Source organism: Plodia interpunctella, chromosome 10, assembly GCF_027563975.2.
Source record: "Plodia interpunctella isolate USDA-ARS_2022_Savannah chromosome 10, ilPloInte3.2, whole genome shotgun sequence".
NCBI lineage: Eukaryota > Metazoa > Arthropoda > Insecta > Lepidoptera > Pyralidae > Plodia > Plodia interpunctella.
In genome coordinates, this window is record NC_071303.1 from 938,532 (window position 1) to 957,351 (window position 18,820).

The 18,820-nt window shown below is 32.8% G+C and overlaps 1 protein-coding gene across 1 annotated transcript in view; it reads left to right on the forward strand.

Moving 5' to 3' along the window:
• Window positions 1–623: 623 nt before the first annotated feature.
• LOC128672953 (protein embryonic gonad-like) overlaps window positions 624–18,820 on the forward strand; it is a 155,483-nt gene continuing 137,286 nt past the window's right edge. The window contains exon 1 of the mRNA XM_053750488.2: window positions 624–894. The gene's annotated coding sequence lies outside the window, so the exon portion shown is untranslated. The remainder of the gene's footprint in view (window positions 895–18,820) is intronic.

Genomic DNA, 18,820 nt, shown 5'->3' on the forward strand with positions numbered 1-18,820 from the left:
ATTCCATTCTAACATCAACACGCAACATGACAGAAAAATGCGTACAAACAACTTAATAAACAAACATTTAATTAACCACAAGCCATATGTCACATCCCCCCTGCTCTAGAACCCCCCCCACTTTCAGTCAATGCCCCCTAACGGTCCAGGCGGGGCTTGAGCACGCAACACCAATCACAACAAATGTGTTGCGATCTAAACTTGTGATCTAGCTCGCGTGTCATTTCGCGACCACTGATTGGCTGACATGATCGGCGACAAATTCGGATAATTGTGATCTAGTTTCGCAATTGTTTAACTTTGACCTAGTTTTGATAAAAAAATATTCACCTTTTAAAAAATCGTACTGTTGGTTCTTCATATGATACTTATTAAAAAACAGATAATTATGTTAATAATGAAGCGTCGTATACATTAACGTCGTGGAGAAAGTATTTCAAAGCAGACGACGCGACCTTCTATCCCAAAGGCCGCGCGTCGACTGACTGATGTGCAAAGCTCAACCTTTGATAATAAGAGAAAGGGACAGACACATACCACTTTACGTGGCGTGAAAGAGACAGGCTAGGTATCTTCTTCGGTGATCGTGAAGTACAAGATGAGTATACAGTCACATACGAACCGTATCCGAGTGAACCTCGAAAAAGGTACGGAGTTTCGGCGCGCGCGCATACCGCGTACAATTTTCGAATTCGCGTACGCAAATTTTTTACAATTGACATTTTGTTAAATTTTATTTACCGATTGGATTTTTAATTGAATGTTTTAGTGCATTTAGTGAGCGAGCTGTGTAGTTTTGTGCGAAAATGAAAAACGAAAAATTCTAGTTTTTGTGTAATGAAACTTTTGATTTGATAGCGGCAGCAGCTGGTCAGAAATTTTCTTCTTTTCAAGGTATGTTTTGTGTTAATTCACGAGACACATTTTTATTTTTACTGTATGATTTATTAGTGATTTATTTAGTGACTTTTCATTTTAGTGCGATAAAGAGGACTATAATTCGATCGATACTATCATATTACAGCTTCTTTTCTAAGTTCCAATCAATTGTCTTTTGTTATTTTAATTGTGATTTCAACGAAAAAATATTCGAAACTTATAAGCGACCAGAAAATGTTATATTCCGGGCATTGAATCCAGGAAATATTTGATCTCAATTGCACTTTTATGTATACGAGGATATCATAATAAGAACGTAACAATGTTTATGACATAGCGCATATATAATAAACAGTCATAAATTTGGTTTAATTATGTACAGGAAGCTATTTCGATGTTACTAATATGAATACATTAATATGGAAGATCAAGAGTTCACAATGCTATCAAAACGATGTGTATTGTTTTAAATTTGGTATAATAACTCACCGCGAAAACGGTCAAGGGTGAGTTGAAATTTATTTCCACTATTATATTTGTTACAATTCATAAAATATAAAAATATATGATACAAAATTTGTATGTGGGATTTTAAGTGCTGACTATTTTATTTATTCAGGTACTCTGCGATTTTGAAATACCAAAAATGTTTTGTAGATTATGATTAAATTAAACAAACAATTTTTTTTTATTCCAAATAAAAATTCACGTTACTTAATTACTTTTTTTTATTCTGTTTTCAAATTTTCTAATTGTTCTTTCATATGTTTTTTTTTTTCAATATTTATCTTAAAATCAAGTTCATTTACGCTTTCATTTTGTGCAATTAGTTATGAGATAATATTATAATAAAAAAAATAATTCTATTGAAAAATTCTTCTGTCTTTTATATAAATCAAGCTTATATTTAGTTTTGTTTTGTATGTATGTAATAAAAAAATGTTTAAAAAGTCAAATTTCACCAACTTCCGCTTGTCCACGGAGTTGAAATTTTTCAAGTCGCTTCAGTTCCTATCGTTATATTACCGGATGCACCCTGGAACGGCTCCCAGCGAGGAGACTCTCCGTCGGTCAATTATACTGGTAATTTTGTCACATTAAATGCCACATGCTTGAATGACAATAACAGCAGTTAAAAATTTCGTTATCGTACATAAAAAAGTTTTCGCTCGCTTTTTAAACATGTAAATTTGTTATTTTATAACTGAACCCTAAAATGAAGTTTGAGACGTGACCTTAAGTTGGATATAAAATATCGTATGATCCCTAACGTGTGTCAGATTCAACACAATCAGAATTTTGATTGATTATTCTCATACATATTGCTCAATATATCGTATACCTACGAGATTTTTATATCACGAAAAAGACCTTGATGGAATTACTATAATTGTAATTGATGGTAAATTATAATGTAATTAACATCCTGATCACGAGTTCTGTCAACAAATACAAATTCAACATTTAAGTTAAAATCATTTATTCAGTAATAAGACCTTTACAAGCACTTTTTCACGACAAATTTTATATCATACTACATGTTGCCTGGGGCTTCGCTCCCGTGCGGATTTTGAGATAAAATATAGCCTATATCAATATTGGATAATGTACCTTTGTAATAGTGAAAGAATTTTTGAAATTGATTCGGTAGTTTCGGAGATTACCCGCCTCAAACATATAAACTCTTACCTCTTTAAAATATTAGTGTAGACTGATATTTCGGAACGATCACTGCTGAGAAGAAATACCGAAAGAAACTCATTTAAACAGTGTTGGTTCCCATCAAAACCAATCTAAGCCACCTTTCGCGTGCAAAAACGGCTGTGAAGCCTCAAAGCCCGGTCGTATAAGTTCCCTTTCAACTTTGAAGATTTGACATTGGTTTTACGCCCAGCCGTCTGTCTGACGCAAACCATCTTTGGGAATACTGTTGTTACCTATCATTTGTGAAGTACTTTTCACCTCTTAGTAGGAAGATATAAAATGGTTTTATTCTCTAGCAAAAATTACGAGACCGCCATCTATACTATTATTATAAAGAGGTAAGCGTTTGTGACTTTGTGCGTTTGTATGTTTGGGGCGGGTAATCTCCGAATCTAACGAAGCGATTTCAAAAATTATTCACCATTAGAAAGGTACATTGTCCATGATTGCTGTAGGCTATATTTTATCTCAAACTTCCCACGGGAGTGAAGCCCCGGGCGATGTCTAGTTAGGTATAAAATAAGATTTCACAAAAAAATATCGAGAATCGCCATTTGGGCAGTTGAACAAAAACTGTATGCAATATGCAGTTTAACGAGCGATACAAAAGTACCGACCAGTGAGTAGCAGATACAAAAAGTTATCTTAGTAAGAAAACGAAATAACAATTAATCTTTTCGATAAGTGACAGAGCTAAACAAAAACTTAGCTAAGTTAATTTGGCACTAGATATTCTTGCCACAGTCTAACTTAGTGTTTCTACTCAAACACTCGTCACTCTTTTACGGAAGTCAACTCCTTACAAGATAATTCTAGGGAATCACAAAAAGTGTTCACTGTAAGGGAATATTGTTTAGTCGTGCTGTAACTAGGTATTTTATGCCCTAGGTCGTAAACGTGTACACACGACTGTTTTTGTAATAAGTTTTATTCATTGCACAAAATAATTGTGGTTTTCGTTTTATTGTATTCACATTGGTACAGGTGGACGTATGCATAAGTATATTACTCTCGTATATTTACGCCGCAATATATTATCCATTTTGAAGTGTGAGAGAACCAGTGTGAGGTCACAGGTTTTTGCGTACAGTTTGTGTGCGTACTTGTCTTCATCTACATGCTATATGAAAAATGGGTAAATTTGTGTCCGTAATGAAATCTTGTAAGACAGTGGACATCTGATTTATGTTTTCAGAAGCCTGCTTCCAATGAAGGAAAACATCGCGAAGAAACCTGCACACTGGTTGATTAATAACTTGTGTATGTAATGGAGAAGGCAATTGCAAATCATTCCATTAAGAGTACCAAGATCGATGTTGTGTGAAAATAAATCGTCTATCCTATTATATGAATTCTTCAAAACAAGGAGACTCAATCGCTCCTTATGCATATCTACAATTTGTTAGCTCGAGATAAGTGAAACACGCTTTAAACTACCAAAACTATCCAAATTAATTGCAAACTCACCCCTGTTACCGCACCATTGAGGTTCATTCAGAGTAATTTGGTGTAATGTTGACTGTACATTGCTTTACTTCCATTTGAGCTATGTTAGAATACAAGATAAAACTTGGCATTGTAAGTCATTTATCTGCATCCTCACTGCTCTACTAATATTATAAATGCGAAAGTTTATTAGGATGTATGTGTGTTGTGTGTGTGTTTGTTACTCTTTCACGCAAAATCTACAGGGCGGATCGTTATGAAATTTGGTACACGGGTAGTATATAACCTGGAATAACACATAGGGTATTTTTTATCCAGCAATTCCCAAGGGAGTGAAGCCCCGGGGCGCAGCTATTATTTGAAATATGTCCCTTAAGGTTCACTAACATAGGATAATTTTTCTTATCTATTTTGTAGCGTAGCTAGTAATAGTATAAATATCTTCATACACTTTGTTAAGTATAACAAAAGCAAGACAATAAATCCAGATAATGCTCTTTGATATTTCCTTATTAAGTTTATCAACAATACACTGGAGGTGTTAATAACATTATAACATACGCATCGCCGTCTATTCATCTCGACGTAATGATCGCTGCAACTGCCCCGTTCCAACGGGAACGAGAATTCTGTTTACAAACTAATATAAGTACATTATGGATTGTGTAGGTACATATAGGTACTATTGCATCGTGACCCGTTTACATTCGGAGTTGTGGCGCCGCGAAGTCTGAGCTCGGGATAAAGAACAAACTTAATTTTGTAGATACCGTAAAATAGGAGCGTGTTGTCACATATTTTTTAAATTTCACTTTACTAATAATAAATTAATTACTAAACTTATCGATTAATATTTAATAAGATATATTTTGGCCAACGAGAACGCCAAATTCCATCAAAATCGGCCTAGTAGTTTTCGAGTTTATTTGTTAAAAACCAAAATACAAATCTTCTTTACAACAAAAACACAAAAATTATCTCTATAATACTGGTATTAATATAGATCTACGCATACAGGACAGACAGACAGTGAGAACCTTTATTTTATACTATGTAGTACTTTTATAGGTCTATTTTTTATAATGGTAAGTATTGAGAGCATTAAATGTCCCACTTCTGAAGGAGACGCAATTTTTTTTTTATATTAATTGTCATCCCATTTTGACGGGAAAATTTCTATATAATATAAAGACATATGACACGAAAATGTGTTTTGGTCCTAACACGATTTCACAAACTGTAAATCCCATAACACAAAAGCCACTAAAGAACTTTGAAATAACAGCGCGCGCCGTACAGTCGAGGCGACAAGCAATAAAACGAAATGGCTGGTACAGTGAAGCACAAAAGGTGAAAATGCCATCTTTCGCTGACCGCAGGCACACCCTGCTGTAAAAACCGAAACTTTCTACGTTCGGCTTATGCCGCTATGAGTTAAAGGAGTAAGCGATTTTTACATGGTAACTTTTAAAGTACTCGCTTTTTGTTTCACGAGAGTCTTTCATATATATGAAAGTCCTCAGCCGCGTCTGTCTGTCTGTTCGCGATAAACTCAAAAATTGCATAGATTGCAGTTTCAATTCGATCGTTTTTCACCAATAGATAGTGTGATTCCTGAGGAAGGTTCAGGTTTATCAATTGCTCCGTTTTTACTCGAGTGAAGACGGGACGGCGCCGCCAGTTAGAAAATATTTAAATCTGCCTGAAAATGAAATACAGTTTCCAACTTTACCAGTTCAACAGGTTACATATAGACTATCAGATATTTTATCAGCAAGTAGTTCAATAATGATATATTATAAAGGCTTGCTTGTTTTTGAATTTAGATATTTCATACTAGATTGTTTTCAAATTCAAAGTTACATCTTAATGTTACGATTTTGTGCAATATTTATAGTGCGATTCAGTCATCAAAATTGCCATGAATTATTAGTGAAATTCAGATCTCAATGTGTGAATTTTACCATATAACACTTTTATATTGCTTAGAGTATTATCAACATCACTATTTCCGCTTATAAGTAAATCCACAGTGCCTTTCAGACCAAAATCGGATAAATTATCAGTGAAATTCAGACTTTACATTACATTTTGTTTTGTCTCACATTAATATTGCTCAGAGCATTATCAAAATTAATACAAACCGCTTATCTCTCATCCTATGGATCCATAATCGTAACAAAGACCACAGATTATAAAATGGTCACATCACTCGTAGATACAATTACTACTCACAGAAACATTGCGCATGCGTGGTTGTAAACTCATACATGTTACAGCATGATAACTATGTTAATAACTGTATTTAAAGTGTTAAATAGATAAGGTATTCATTTCTGCATATTTTCATTGCTGAAAAGAGTTATGTATATTTCCCTATAGTTTTAATTTAAATTAAATTATCTTTTGTGGAACAAAATTTATAGACGTAAATTTGTTTTTTTTTTTTTTGGAAAAAAAAATTCAAAATTGCGGGATTACTTTGACAATATTTTTTTCAATGGCCAGATTTTGCCTTGGTCCAAAATGGATGGGAATAAACACAATAGTATGTTTATTACATAAATAAATAAACAATAGTTATTCTTATAACGTCAAATTGTCACGATAGTCATCTTCACACCATACATCTGCAATTACTAACAATTAATGCAAACAAATAAATCATTTTAATCTAATAATTATTTATAAGCCGTTTAGTAGCAAAAGGATTTGCACTTTTTGCAGCAATGAATCATAACACACATAATTTAATTGCTGAGATGCCGCCGCGTGCGTTGGATGCCATCGGACACTTATCTAGTGTCATAGGTGAGTGATGGAATGCTGCATGACGCGGTGCGACGTCTCCTCTTCCAAGCGTATCGGCTCGGTTAATTTGTTTGGATCAATATGCTATTGATACAACACTACTACTATTCTATTTACCTGCATTAACTAACTCTTTCACTATATTTACGCATGTAGCCAAGCGTATATAAGAGTGTCTTTGAGAAAATTTGGCTGCGAAAAGAGCCTATTTGAGACGCTTGATGGAGAAAAATGTTTTCCTCAGAAATGCCAGAGAGATGAGCTTAATAATAAATGGACAGACATTCAAAAATATATCATTTGTGACAATACAATTACAGAAATACAGAAACAATACGAAAATACAGATTGTATGTCGATCTTTACAGCAGACCTTTATGCTCTGAAATATTTAGAACAAAAATTAAATAATAACTATATCAATGCACATCATCAATATTCATTCCAACCAGTATACCTACTAACAATCGAAATTCAAATTGGCCACAAGTAAACAAAAGACTGTCAAATCATTTGATTTATAACTACTCAATGCGTCGCGCTGCCTTGCCACGTCTGTCGTTCAACTAGGACGCCTGGTGAGACACTCAGCTCTATACAAAATCTTTTTTTCATCTAAGTCGTATATAAGGAATGGAATAGCAGTACAAAATTATAGTTATTACGTTATTAAAGTTTAGCGTATTAGGTTGAGAGACGCTGCTAGAATACATAATATAATAAATTACTTATCAGACCTAAAAAGATAATTTTAAATTATGACTCTTGTAAAGTATGTAATAAGATGCATATTTTAAGTTATTATATACTAATATTATTGCAATTACACAGTGACTATGGCTTTTAAAAATGCGTCATTTTTGGTTAAGTTTTAGATGTTAAAACTTTAACTATAGAACGATCAATTTGCCGTGATTGGTTTGTATTAAAACAATTTACTCAATAAAAATTGTTTAAAGTTAGTTGCACCGTCAACGGTAACTTTAACCTGCGCATAAAAACGCAAAGGTATAAGTATTGTCTAAATGTCAGCGGCCGGTTAAAGTCAAAGTCAATTTGACGGTGCTACTCACCTCGAGTAGTTGTAAATATGTAATAAAAATAACACAAGAAATTTTCATTTTTATTTCATCACATTAGAAAAATAATATTTCAGAAAAAGTTATTAAAATTATTAACTTTGCATTTGGAATAATGAAAAAAATTTTGTGTGTTTCTCACCCAATCAAGGCCAACGGAACGGATCTGAACGGTTTTCAATAAATTTAGTGTACGTCTAGAATATAGAAAAGCACAAACTACTTTCCAGCAGAAAATGAAAAGAAAATGTCGAAAAAAAAAAAACTTAACTTTAAAAAAAAAAACTAAACAAAAAATAGTCAACCTGTAATTCACTTTTTGTTTGCGTAAAAACGAATTGAAATTTAAACTATAAAATATTCGCGCCAAAACGTTGATTGATTTATGAAATACAATAAATGACGCATACGCAATTACCGTTGGAATTACGAAAGCGCGTTAATTGTATGATATACTAGTTCTCTGGATGACATATAATTGTCACAATTACTAAGAACTCCTGCAATACTGCAATTTGTCAATCAGTCATACAGGCCTATATAAGGAACTGTTTTATCGGGTGACGTCTTTATATTCCTTTTTCAAATATTCTGTCGATATTCTGACTATTTGAAAAAGGAATGTGAAAAAATTCGAACATAACTATATTCGAATTTAGAAAAAAAATCGAAGAATCGATCGTAGTTCGAATTTTGATGGGTGAATATTAAGTCGTATCAACTGACTATTAAATAAATATATTAGCACAAATCACACAGATTGAGTTAGCCCCAAAGTAAGTTCGAGACTTGTGTTATGGGATACTAACTCAACGATACTATATTTTATAACAAATACATATATAGATAAACATGCAAGACCCGGGCCAATCAGAAAAAGATCATTTTCCATCATGACCCGACCGGGGATCGAACCCGCTGCGCTACCGAGATCGTCAAAGATCATAGAAAATGTTCGATTTTTTTAAAATAAAATCTATTTTAAATATTTCATATATGTATAGTGAAACAAGTAAGCATTAAAGCAATGATTAAGTCCCGTGAATAAATTAATAAATGCCAAGTGATTGAATAAAAGAAAATAATATATATTTTTTTAAACACAATAGTCACAGGTTCGATTTGTACTTTATATATAAATTTAGTTTTTTATGTTGGTTTATTATATATTTTTTATACAACAATAATATAAAAATAATGTATATTCGTTTTTGATGGAAAAATATCATGAAAAAAAATGTGCATGTTTCCAAATTTTTTTACATAATAATTAGCGCACCTAGTAGGTATACTGGTATAAAGTAATTTCTCTTACAAATTCAAATGCTAATTAAAACTGATAGATATTTACAAATCACTATAAAATTTCTCACACTACGTCACAGCACATTCCAGTGTGCTGTGACCCTTATGCCCTATTTCGTGAGATATGCCGCCGACAGATTTAAGCTCTCCAAATGAGACAGTTTTGTTAACTAGATTTATTTCCACACTTTTTATGTTCTTTACATAACAATGTGGTTTAAGAATACAAATACAAGGTTCCGTACATATTATTACAGATATCAAAGTAACAGCTTATAATTTTATCATTAATATTAAGTCTATTAAGTTGATTATTTGAAGTAATCATACATGTTTACTGCAAATATTTTTTTTATTATTTACAACTAATAATAATTACTTCATTGGTGAATTGTTCTTTTGGTAAAATTTTTATAAACACAATAATTTATAAGAATGCACACCTTTTTGGTGGTCGTATTGTTTAATTTGTATTTGGTGCATGCGATTACCTGTCACTAGATAGCGGCAAGTAGTCGTAAAAGTCATGTTAGATGCCTTTAGGCGACTTGAATAAAATCTGACACCAGTGTTAGCAATAACACACTCGATATGATGATAATTTGAATTTTACTACATTGTCTTACTTACTAACAACTAGGCTAGACTATTGATAAAATTTGCTGCTTAAATTGTATGCAGTTAAAAAAAATAATCTAAGTTTATCCTATGTGAGTGAATCTTAAGCGACATATTTTCTATGTGCGCTCTGGGGCTTCGTTCTCGTGGAAATTTCGGGATAAAAAGTATCCTATATGATATTCCAGGTTATATTCTACCCGCGTACCATGTTTCATAACAATCCATCAAGTAAATTTCGTAACAAACATACATAAACACATACATATTCATAAACTTTCGCATTATTAATTGGTTAAAACAGAATCTTCGCACCACTCGACCCGGGGGATGAAGTTAATAAAAACAAAGGTTTTACCATTTCGATACGGGACCCTAAAAGACCTGTTTCTGTGGCATACGCCGCCTATTGGTAATGTAGCATTTTGAATTGATTTAAACCTTATTTTTATCTTGTATACGACGTTACCTTAATTAGTTGCATTTGTTTGAATTTTAAATACGACTCCATTCATTCGATTGATTTGTCTCGATCGTATACATGTAAACAACATTATCAGCTGTTAAAATATTTGTGAGAAAACGTTTAAGTAAATATTTATTAATTTCGTATTTGCTAAATATTGAACATATATATATATATATATATATATATATATATATATATATATATTATTATAAAATTGTAAATTTGATGTTGTCACATGTCTATGATGATAGGAAACTAGATTCGCCCCAATTTCGGGATAAATAGTACCATATATGTTATTCCAGGTTATATTCTACTCGTGTACCAAATTTCATAAAAATCCGTCCGGTAGATTTTGCGTGAAAGACAAACAAACTTACAAAAAAAACAAGGATACTCATTATATTTTAAATGATATTTTTTAAGTGAACGCAACGATCCTAGTTTATTTATTATATCTATTGTCACGGATGTAATGTTAACCGTTATTATCAGGTCATTAGTGTATATATATATATATATACATCAGATATAGTAATGATGGTATTTATGTCGGTTTAAAGAAGTGCCGTTGACATCAATAAATTTATTGATAACTGGCGACAGTAAAGCCATTAAAATTAGCCTATGTTACTTCTGAACGTTTCGTCTATCTCTTTGCCTAATTTCATCAAAACCGACTCAGTAGTTTGTAAATTTATTCATTACAAACAAAAATACAAATATTTTATCTTTATAATATTATTGTTTGGATTAAAAAAAATAGAAGGCGCTTTTTAAGACAAAGATTATTTATTTGCAAAAACATGAGTTTACATTTTTTTACAATGTGGTGTTGAAAGAAAAACTTAATCCTACACGTTTCACCGTCCACGGGCATGCAAATTTAAATGGAGCGCACGCTATCATCCCACAAAACAAAATCGAATAGATAAAACTAACTAAATTAACAAAATTCTTATCTATCACTAAAAAAACGTTCAAATTATAAATAACATTTATTTAAGAACTAAGCTTAACGAAGAACCCCGTGTAGAAAAGCCCTTATTCAAGAAGAATTTAAATAAAGAGCAAGCCCTGGGCATTTAGTGAAAAAGTAGAATGGCCAAGTTGCAAATGACTCAAGTCACTATAATTTCCGAGAATCACCAGTTACACATAGTATTACTTAACAGTGCGCTCGGGATAATTGCAAAACTGGGCCCATTGAGCTTCGTTTAGATGTGCAAGTAAAATTGTTTAGTTACTTGTTACAAATATTTGTTGATGATAATTAACGACTTGCAGTGGCAGCACAAACTGTTTACATTATGAAGTGAGAATGAAAATTAATGTCCACTAAAATTTTGTTTTAAGTGCCTTGTTTGATATTATGTCATTTATTAAAGCAAATGTATTTAAGGAATATATTTGCCAAGTGTGATTTCTCGCATAAAATATAAATATGTTTTTGTTGCTAAATATACTTAAAATTATATTATGGGTTTATAAATAGCATTTAGATTTAAAATTAAAGTGCATATTTTATAGCACTCAATTAAATTATTTAAACGTCGCCCGTCTCAGTATCATATTCTGCTAATAAAAATATTCTGCTAATAAAATAAATTTAAGTCTATGGACTTATAGAAACATTAAGAACTTAGTGATAGGTTCACATTTATATTTAAAAGAAAATTTTAATGATTCAGAAACCAAATTTAACTTGCAATCTTGCATAGAGTACGATCTCACAAGAAAACCAATGTCTTAACCTATAAAATAGACACAGATTTTATTGAACTTAATTTTTTCTTGGCTCTTCATTAAAATTAGTAGCAAATATTGCAAACGCAGCACAGGAATAGTATGCCCGCACATCTGCGGCCAATTCCAGAATTTAGCAGTCATACGATGATGTGCTATGTGTGAAATGTAGTCCACACTTGCAATGTTTTGTTGTGATTAGTCGGAATCGAGTAGGCTGTGCGAGTTCTATATTTGGTCAAGTATTTAAACGCTCCTTCTAGCTGTTCACGATAACGTATTGTATGTGAGAACGTGAATATTCATTTGAATATTTTTTGCTTTGTTTTTAGTTTTTGTTATTATTATTATTTTTTTTTAATGAAAAATTACTGAACTATCGGAGGTTTTTTGAAGAAAACTTGGAACTGCGTGGTAAATGCCGATTTTGACTGTAGTGTTGTTCGCAGAGCGCTTCGACCGCTGCGGCCGCGCTGTCATTACGATCCGTCAATTTCCTTGAGGTGGGAATCATTTCCAAAATCAATTATTCATAAAATTTACATTACCACTTATTTTAAAGACATATAGTAAAACTTATTCTTTTAATTTTTTTTAAAATTGTAATGACAGCGCGTCACCACCCTGTAATGAACAGATAACCATATGAAATCATATAATTATAATACTTATAACAATGTCAAATAGACTATTATAAAAATAAATTTATAAATAATTTATTCTCAAATAGACTGTTATAAAAAAACTCTCAAATTAAAAATTATAATTAAATGATGATATAAATGAGATATTTTAATGCTGATAAAATCATATCATAACACACAAAATTACAATTTTTATTGGATAAACTATAAAAATTTGTATCAGATGCACGATGTTGTAATAAACGGGATTATATTAAAATTCTTAAATTAACAATTATAAGACTTTAACTTGAAACATAAACAATTATCATTATAATCTAGTTGAGCTGTTTTATAATAAATACATTTTATGACATCATCAATATGATGTTCCGAGTTAAAAAAATAAATAAGTTCGAGACTTGTGTTATGGGATACTAGCTCAACGATACTATATTTTATAACAAATACATATATAAATAAACATCCAAGACCCGGGGCAAAATTGAAATTGCAATTCATGAAATGTTTGAGTTTATCGCGAACAGACAGACAGACGCCGCAGAGGACTTTCATATATATAGAGTAGACTCTCCTGAAACAAAAAGGGAGTACTTTAAAAGTTACTAAGTAAAATCGCTTACTTCCTTCCTTTAACTCACAGGGGTATAAGCTGACCAATTTGATTTTTCTCAGACCAATTTGATAGTTGGGAAGTTTCGGTTTTTACAGCAGGGTGTGCAAGAAAATTAGTGCAGTAGTGTTTTAAATAAATAAATAAATAAATATATTAGGACAAATCACACAGATTGAGCTAGCCCCAAAGTAAGTTCGAGACTTGTGTTATGGGATACTAACTCAACGATACTATATTTTATAACATATACATATATAGATAAACATCCAAGACCCGGGCCAATCAGAAAAAGATCATTTTCCATCATGACCCGACCGGGGATCGAACCCGGGACCTCTCGGTTCAGGCGCACTCACTACCACTGCGCCACCGAGGTCGTCAAGTTGTTTTAGTTTGTCGCGAACAGACAGACAGACGGGGCAGAGCACTTTGTTTTATAATATGTAAGGATATAGAACTGTAGAAAACACACACACAGGAGGCCTTGGTCCAATTAAAAATGTATTACGTGTATAAGTGTACTAAAAACAAAAAGAAAGCACAAATTTTAATAATGTGAATATTTCAATTGTGATAAAATATTCAAAAATGTACGGAACTATGTATGGACAGACATAAAGACGAGCCAGTTTCACAATGCGATTTGCATAGATAATATTTTATTGCAGCGGCCCAGCTCAGATCAAATGTTTGTTGTGGCCATAGAGTAAACATACGTGGCTATAGAGCGCGCAAACATAACATGTGACAGGCAGTTTGTTTAGGAAAAAAATTTTTGTTAATCAACTATAAACATTACAATATTTTCGTTTTCTTTTATTTATTTTTTCTTTTTTAAATATATTTTATGCACACGCCAGTCTGCCTCTATGTACCACATGTACCACATATCCTCTCATGGGTCTACTGGAAGAGATTTCATTTGAAATAAGTAGCTCCCTTGTACTCATTTTTATAATGTAATTTATATTTTAAGTTTTTGTATACATAAATTGATAAATAAATAAATAAATAAATAAAAACTAGTATCAAATTTTCTCAGAGCTAAAATATATTAAAAATGCGAATGTATTTGTCATCATTTTAATGCAAAATTTGATGAAAAAATATTTCATATTATTGTAATTTACTGATTTTCATTCATATAATCACTTTCTCAAGGCGAGAGTCTCACCAAGAGCCACAGCTTACTACTGCACTTTTCTACATGTCTAAAATAAAAACCCACATTTTAAATTCTACCAACGTAGTTTTAAATCTTCTACTAACAGAACATTGGCTAGTATTTTATTAGTGTACAGTCTGAAATAAACAATTTAATTTGAATATACATATCGTTGTAATTGATTTCCACATTATAGGTATGTCAAATCTCATCAGTTTACTAAATTTTATTGGATTGAGCGACAAACTTGTTACTTCCTTGGCTATAAAGAGCCGAAGAACAAAATTCCGCTTACCAACATTTTTCTTCTCCATTTTGTAGTTGTTCTCTCTCTCTCTCTCATACCAGCGCATGAAGAAGCAATTCTTCATCTGCAAATATTCGAAGCTCAGCGACCGCGTTCCTACTTTTCGCCTTCGCCAAAGCGAATAAGAATTCGCCAGACTCGAATAGAAAACTAGTTCTATAGCAATAGGTACTCTTAGGATGTAGCTCTCACTTCACAAATATACTATGCAAATGAGACTAGTCAATTTACCGGGTTCGTTTGGTTTTATAACCTCTGTGTAATTTGTGAGTGGTTCTGACCACACATAGTTACACACACACACACACACTTTTACTCGACTGCCCAAAACGGAGTGTTGCTGTTGCATTAATTTTGTTATAGGCTATAATGACGACACCATATTTTTCATTGAAAAATAGACACTTAAGTCGTTATCATATTATCAACAACTGTCATTTTCTCACTTTCTTTAATGAGTAGACGACCTCGATGGCGCAGTGGTAAAGTGCTTGCCTCTGAACCGAGAGGTCCCGGGTTCGAGCCCCGGTCGGGTCATGATGGAAAATGATCTTTTTCTGATTGGCCCGAGTCTTGGATGTTTATCTATATATGTATTTGTTATAAAATATAGTATCGTTGAGTTAGTATCCCATATCACAAGTCTTGAACTTACTTTGGGGCTAGCTCAATCTGTGTGATTTGTCTTAATATATTTATATTTATTATTTATAGTATTTAATGAGACTGTTCGACCTATATCATCTTTGTAAATAAAACCCTTAAAACAAGAATGTTCATTGTTTTAATCACATTATATAGTATAATTATTCCAACACTAGCTTCATCTCGGGGTTTTACTCCCTTGGGAATATTAGGAAAAGTACCATATATTCACTGATATTTGTATATGAATATCTCTGCGAAAGCGGTCATGATTTTCATTTTTAAAACCAAAAATAGCCTTAATTTGAATTTGGGATTTAACTATACGTATATTAAATTTTATCAAAATCTGTCCAGCGTGCGTTTAGCCGTGAAAGTGGAACAGACAGACAGACTTTCGCATTTATAATATTAGCATGGAAGTATGGATTGTATTTTTTTTTAATCTGTCTATAACGTCACAAAACAGATAGACCACATAGAAATCTGACGGCTGTCGATTTCTCACAAACAAACAACGTATGTTTGACCCCATGACCATCAGCAATTATATTATAAGGCGCAGTTCACACAATAATATTGCAACATATCCGTGGTGTGATTCCCTCCTAATAGTGTCTTGAAAAAAACTCATAGTAATATTTATAGACCACCACTTGTATCCGGTGAAGGAAAACATCGCGAGGAAACCTGAATCTAGTTAACAAATTTATCATCTACTAGCTGCGCCCCGGGGCTTCGCATCCGTGGGAATTTCAGGATAAAATATGCCCTATGTGTTATTCCAGGTTATTTTCTACCCGTGTACCAAATTTCATAACAATCGGTCCAGTATGATAATGCGTGGAGAATTAACAAATAAAGAATTGCGTGAAATGGAGAACAACAATAGCAAAACACTTCATTAAAATTGCCAAGTCGTTGTGGGACAAATCACACAGATTGAGCTAGCCCCAAAGTAAGTTCGAAACTTGTGTTATGGCTATACTAACTCAACGATAATTTATACTGTATAACATATACATATATAGATAAACATCCAAGACCCAGGTCTATTTGAAAAATATCATTTACCATGTTGACCTGACCGGAGATTGAACCCGGGATCTCCAGCGTAGCAGTCCGGCAAAAAGTAATTATCCTAACTAATATTATAAATGCGAAAGTAAGTTTGTTACCTCTTCACGCTTTATCTCTTAAACCCTTCTTGAAATTACATACATGTTGTTTGAAGTATGAAGAAGGACATAGGGTACTTTTATCCCGGTATTATGTTCTCGTGTGAAATTTACGCGGGCGAAGCCGTGGGCAAAAGTAAGGAATGATAATAAACTTAATTAACATAAAACTAAACTGAAAATCGTATCTAAGTACTTATTATTACCTAAATATTAATTTATCTAAGACCTAAATCTTATCATCTACTTTTGTCAAGACGTCAAGTGTTTGGAGAAAAGGCTGCGGTGAAGTTTGTTGCGCCGCTTCTTCTTCACCTGCGCTTTCGAAGTCGGCAGTGAACTTAGTTTATTTAAATATTTTTTTAAGTCAATAAGTGATGTATATGGGTGATTCTCAGAGCGTTCCGACAGCTGCGCACGCGCTGTCATCACAATTTTTCAAATTTGTTATACTGTCTCACTTTACAATAATTAGTCTGTACTGTGGTAATGTCAGTTTTATGAACGATTGATTTTGGACATGATCCTTTCCTCAAGAAAATTAATGGATCGTAATGACAACGCGGGCGCAGTGCTCGAAACACTCCAAGCCACCAAGTGTTAAATTAAAGAAATAATTTTTGCTTGTAAAGTGAACATATAAGTGTAAATGAATAGTTATAGTTACAAGTCCGCCATGACGACCATTTTTTGCGCAATCGCTCATGTAAACATTAATTGCGTGGGCGCACTTTTTGCACGTTCAATATGTAATTGAATTACTTTTTGTTCCTCACTTAGGACTCGCCTGATTTATATTATTAAAATCAATACGGATATTTTAGTTAACAATTTAATCAATTTTTTGTCGAGACACTAAAAAGTCAGACCAAAAAAAAAATTTAGTATCTCTCTATTTTTATTATTATCATTATGTGGTGTAATGGCTAAGACGCCCGCCTGTGGATCGAAAGGTCCCAAGTTCGAATCCTACTCGTGCCACATGAGTCATGACTGATGTATAGTAGTTTTCACCGACCACCACTTGTTTTCGGTGAAGGAAAACATCGTGAGGAAACCTGCACACTGGTTGATTATTATTAACTTGTGTGTGAAATAGAGAAAGCAATGGCAAACCACTCCATTAATAATGCCAAGAAAGTTGTTGTGTGTGTTTCATTCCACGTAATGACCACGACCCTCGGCCATGAGGAATACGACTATGAAGAAGATCATTATATTAGAAATTGTTACCTTTATTTTATTGAGGTTTATTGTATCCAAAATTTTATTCACCAAAAACAGCATAGTACAGTAGATATTACGTGCTAATAGCATTTTAAACCAGTAAATTTTTAGTTGGGGAAAAATGAAAATAATAGTAAGGAAAAAATGTACTTAGATTTAATTGATCGTAGTCTTATTTCTAACACGTAATTAATTAATTACTTACATGTGTTTCTCTTTATGTTGAATTATAGACAAAAAAAGTAATATTTTACATTATATTCAAAGAATTCTCTTCACACACGTAAAATGTTGTTCACAGGCGCCCATAGCAGCGGCAACCGCTTACCACATACACTTATCAGATAAAGAAAGTAAGAATATCGGCTTACCGCAGACATATCATCAAAACTAGATCTTATCGCCACATGAATCACAGCGCAGTGTGCGTAGGCCTTTACGTAAAGGTATGGTCTGACATGACTGTGCATGTTGACACGACTTGTCAGAGTTCCCGACAGCTAGTGACAGACGAGTTAATTTGAACGATTTGAACACTTTAGCGTATTGTAATTTGGGGTTCCGTTTTGAGTTTAAGTTTTAGTTTAAGTTTGACTTTTAACGCTGTCAAGATATGTAGAAATTGAGACGCCTTATCAAAAGAAACTGCAACTTATGAATCTCTCTCTCTCTCTCTCTCTCTCAACTGAGACCAGTTTGGTCGAATAAATTCGTCTCTTTACGTCCTTTGTCCACATAGATGTGGGTTCAATTCCCCCTCGATTCCACTTTGTTTTTTCACCTCATTATTATTTTATAAATATTTATTTTTGCGCTCAAAAACAATTTTATAATACCTGGATATTTTATTATGAATGCAATTACAATACATTTCGCGTGGAACACTGATAGTGAAATTGATTCGCGCTTGACTATGCAGCAAGTTATTAAATTAAACAAATTTAGTTTGGTCACGACATTGCAGGGTCGATCGAAGGCCGC